This window comes from Brachycentrus maculatus, unplaced genomic scaffold (genome assembly GCF_059751285.1).
Source record: "Brachycentrus maculatus isolate JH-2025_06_01 unplaced genomic scaffold, ASM5975128v1 h1tg001021l, whole genome shotgun sequence".
NCBI classification, from domain to species: Eukaryota; Metazoa; Arthropoda; class Insecta; order Trichoptera; family Brachycentridae; genus Brachycentrus; species Brachycentrus maculatus.
The window spans coordinates 48,771-54,415 of NW_028281734.1; positions in this window are offsets into that span (position 1 = coordinate 48,771).

Sequence of the window (5,645 nt, forward strand, 5' to 3'; positions counted from 1 at the left end):
TTAACTAAATTATAAAAATTGAATATTTTCGTAAAAAACAAAAAAACGATTTGGAAGAAAATCGGTTTAAGTCAAAAATATTTTTTGACATTCTGGACATTTGCGGGGCTTACGACCGTTATAGGCTGGTTTAAGTGATTACTCATATAAATATATATACATATATATATATATATATATATATATATATATATATATATATATATATATATATATATATATATATATATATATATATATATACAACATTTTGAGTGTGTCCAAATACTTGTTCACAAAATCTGGATTATCTCCAATTACAGGAGTTATTTTCATATTATTTTTTGACATCTCATCAAAGATGAAGAAGAATATGGAAGTCTGGGCATTTACATCTCACCAATAGATGTCTCTAGTGAAGTTCTAGTGATTCATGAACAAGGTTTCTAAATTGGTTCATATATATGGAACTTCCAAGAATTTGAGTAGTGTGGTTGTCAATAATGGGTAGAATTGGTGAATGTTACACGTGTGTAAAGTGATCACTTAATCCAGCCTATGACGGTCGTAAGCCCCGTAAATGCCCAGACTTCAATATTCTTCTTCATCTTTGATGAGATGTCAAAAAATAATATGAAAATAACTCCTGTAATTGGAGATAATCCAGATTTTGTGAACAAGTATTTGGACACACTCAAAATGTTGTAAATAAATTATCTGGTCAAATTATAAGCTTAATAATAAAAATGAAAATGGTATTTACTGGCGTTTCTCATGTGTGTGATTATAATCCAGGATTCGGATCTCACATACTAATATTAGAGTGACGTCGCCCACCTTATCAAGCTGATATACCTTGGGAGTATTAGAAGGAGGGGTAGGGAGATGAAAGAAAATTCAGCACAAAAAATATACTTAAATTAATTTAATTAAAAATATCAAAATTATACGAAAGCGACTTTAACTTAAACTAATCTTAAATTGCTATCTTAAATTAGCTTAAAATTAATTAATCCTATCTTAAATTAAACTTATTCTAACCTTTGGTGGAAAAGATGCGCTGTGGGATGCTGGGGTGGCCGTGATCCTTTGTAAAAAAGCTGCGCCGTGGATGCTGGGATGAGGTTCTTCTTATGACGGGCCGCCGTGCGATGATTCTTGCTTCTTATCTTCTTCTCCTCCTAGTAGAGCTTCAGCTCTAAATTTGAGGCTTATGACCCGGCGTGGGTTTGCTTTTGATACTCCGGATGAGTAACTCCCTTTTTTCTATCTTCTCTCTCTCCCGGCGTAGAGCTCCCGCTCTTCTCCTCACTTAAGTCTTAAAACCTGGTGTAGGTATGCTTCTTCCTCTGATTTCTCCCGACTGCTCGATCCCCCTGATCTCTCCCGACTGCTCCTTCCAACTCCTCGATCCCACTGATTTCCCGAATGCCTGCTCCTTTCAACTGATTTCTCCCGACTGACTATTCCGACCAGTCCGACTGGTCGGTCTTCTCTCGATCTGATGGATCCCTTCCAACTGTTGGCTTCCAAGTCCCCGGCTTCCAAGTCCCCGACTTCCAAGTGCTGGCTTCCAAGTCATTATTCCGACCAGTCCGACTGGTCGGTCTTTCCTTTTACGACTGATTCCTCCCAACTGATCCTTCCAACTGTTGGCTTCCAAGAGATCGATCCCACTGATTTCTTCCCGTTATATTCGGTTTCTCTCTTTGAAGATCACGCCCTCGAAACTATTTTTCATTGGCTGACGGTGCGCTTGTATCCACCCCCAAAATTTTCAACGTCTAGACATTTCAATTAGCAATAATTTTATTTGCGCTATATAATAATAAAGAACCATCGGCAAATATCTTTAATCCCTTTTTTACAAAGGCCAGCGGGTTGGCGACAGTTTTTTTATGATTCAAACCTTTTAACACATTTTAATTTTACGACAGGTAAATTATAAAAGGTCGGAGCCATAAAACATATTTGCGCGCACAGAAAAAAATAATATACCTAAGACTAATTAATAAAAATGATTGATGATTGATTATTTTTGCCAGGTTGAGGGGATAAACGTGGTTTCACCACGTCAAGAGTTTCTGCTTAATAAAAAGCTTCTTTACATCTCACCAATAGATGTCTCTAGTGAAGTTCTAGTGATTCATGAACAAGGTTTCTAAATTGGTTCATATATATAGAACTTCCAAGAATTTGAGTAGTGTGGTTGTCAATAATGGGTAGAATTGGTGAATGTTACACGTGTGTAAAGTGATCACTTAAACCAGCCTATGACGGTCGTAAGCCCCGTAAATGCCCAGACTTCCATATTCTTCTTCATCTTTGATGAGATGTCAAAAAATAATATATATATATATATATATATATATATATATATATATATATATATATATATATATATATATATATATATATATATATATATATATATATATATATATATATATATATATATATATATATATATATATATATATATATATATATATATATATATATATATATATATATATATATATATATATATATATATATATATATATATATATATATATATATATATATATATATATATATATATATATATATATATATATATATATATATATATATATATATATATATATATATATATATATATATATATATATATATATATATATATATATATATATATATATATATATATATATATATATATATATATATATATATATATATATATATATATATATATATACATTAGTCTTGATATAGAAGCGGTTAGCTTCGAAACCGTTAGACATTTTAATTAAGTTATAATAAAATATTTATAGTGATTTTAAAACAAAGTTATATTTAAATCATAAGATGGAAAATCACAAAGTTAGTGCTTCAAATATAAATTTTAAAAAGTATTGCTTTTACAGCTTAGTCAAGCTGGAATAAAAAGTGTCCGCCTCCGTAGTGTAATGGTCAGCATGCTCGACTACCGTTCTGGAGGTCCCGGGTTCGATTCCCAGGGGGCGTCAAATAAATAAAAGAGATTTTTTCACTGTAATATTTATTCAATATTACCCTGGAATGGTACCTGAAGCGGTAGGCTGATCACTTTTCCTTCATGTGCAAACGATTAAGATAAGCAGTGCCCTATGCGCCATTGGGGTGCGGATAAGGGATTTATTTATTTATTTATTATTATTTAAGACTTAACCCTGTTTTCCTAGTATCTTAACGATGATAACTTTTGGCGATGATAAGACGATGACCCTGGTTTTTAATTTAACGTGGGTTTTTCAGAAATGATACCGATTAATTTGTCAATGTATAAGCCGCATTTAATTTGAAAATCAGGTTTTCAGATATTTTCCAGTACGTAAAATAATCCCGGTTCGGATCGTGCATACAATTAAAAGGGTATCTACTAAATAAATATTTCTAAATCCAATCAAAGATGGCTGTTGTGAACTCAATCACTTCCGAAAATTTTAGTAGTATGGTTGGTTGGATATATATTTATATATATATATATATATATATATATATATATATATATATATATATATATATATATATATATATATATATATATATATATATATATATATATATATATATATATATATATATATATATATATATATATATATATATATATATATATATATATATATATATACATTAGTCTTGATATAGAAGCGGTTAGCTTCGAAACCGTTAGACATTTTAATTAAGTTATAATAAAATATTTATAGTGATTTTAAAACAAAGTTATATTTAAATCATAAGATGGAAAATCACAAAGTTAGTGCTTCAAATATAAATTTTAAAAAGTATTGCTTTTACAGCTTAGTCAAGCTGGAATAAAAAGTGTCCGCCTCCGTAGTGTAATGGTCAGCATGCTCGACTACCGTTCTGGAGGTCCCGGGTTCGATTCCCAGGGGGCGTCAAATAAATAAAAGAGATTTTTTCACTGTAATATTTATTCAATATTACCCTGGAATGGTACCTGAAGCGGTAGGCTGATCACTTTTCCTTCATGTGCAAACGATTAAGATAAGCAGTGCCCTATGCGCCATTGGGGTGCGGATAAGGGATTTATTTATTTATTTATTATTATTTAAGACTTAACCCTGTTTTCCTAGTATCTTAACGATGATAACTTTTGGCGATGATAAGACGATGACCCTGGTTTTTAATTTAACGTGGGTTTTTCAGAAATGATACCGATTAATTTGTCAATGTATAAGCCGCATTTAATTTGAAAATCAGGTTTTCAGATATTTTCCAGTACGTAAAATAATCCCGGTTCGGATCGTGCATACAATTAAAAGGGTATCTACTAAATAAATATTTCTAAATCCAATCAAAGATGGCTGTTGTGAACTCAATCACTTCCGAAAATTTTAGTAGTATGGTTGGTTGGATATATATTTATATATATATATATATATATATATATATATATATATATATATATATATATATATATATATATATATATATATATATATATATATATATATATATATATATATATATATATATATATATATATATATATATATATATATATATATATATATATATATATATATATATATATATATATATATATATTATATATATACATATATATATATATATATATATATATATATATATATATATATATATATATATATATATATATATATATATATATATATATATATATATATATATATATATATATATATATATATATATATTTGTGTATTACTTAATCATGTACCATAATATAAAATAATGTTATTTTCAATAATATTCATATTTAAAGCATTTACTTTGTGGTTAGTCATTTTTACTTATTTATTTTTTACAAAAATGTTAATAAAATTAGAATATTACCACTCACCGAGATTTTTGCGTCTACCAGTTTCGAGACGTACCCGTCTCTTGTGCGTCTTGGTACGTCTCGAAACCGGTAGACGTAAAAATCTCGGTGAGTGATTATATACTAATATTACTAACATTTTTGTAAATAAATAAATAAGTAAAATAATGGTCTTTACTATTATATATTCTTACAACATTTTGAGTGTGTCCAAATACTTGTTCACAAAATCTGGATTATCTCCAATTACAGGAGTTATTTTCATATTATTTTTTTGACATCTCATCAAAGATGAAGAAGAATATGGAAGTCTGGGCATTTTTTCGTCAGCCCCGTAAATGCCCAGACTTCCATATTCTTCTTCATCTTTGATGAGATGTCAAAAAAATAATTATATATTCCATTGTAATCAGCTCTTGTGCCGCATAAATAAATAAATTAAAGTCAATAAAATGTGCTGCAAACTAACTGGGAAAAAAAACATTCACGAAACGAATTAATGATATATTAAGAGAACACATGGACTGACCCAAAGTAGACTCAACACAAAAGCCTTGCTTGGCTAGAGGACCATTAAGAAAGAGTGTTTTTTTCTTGTGAAATCGAAGGGATGAAGGCATTACTCTTACTACTTGCACCCCACATGACCCCTCAATCGATTCCCTGCCAAATTACTCCCCTACAGGTCTCCTCGAATAGGGGTGGTCCGTTTATCAACCTGCCGAGTTGGCAAAGTGCAGCGAAATTTGAAAAATCGACTGTGGATTTAGTATCGAAATTGAATTAGGATTATTAACATTTTGACCTC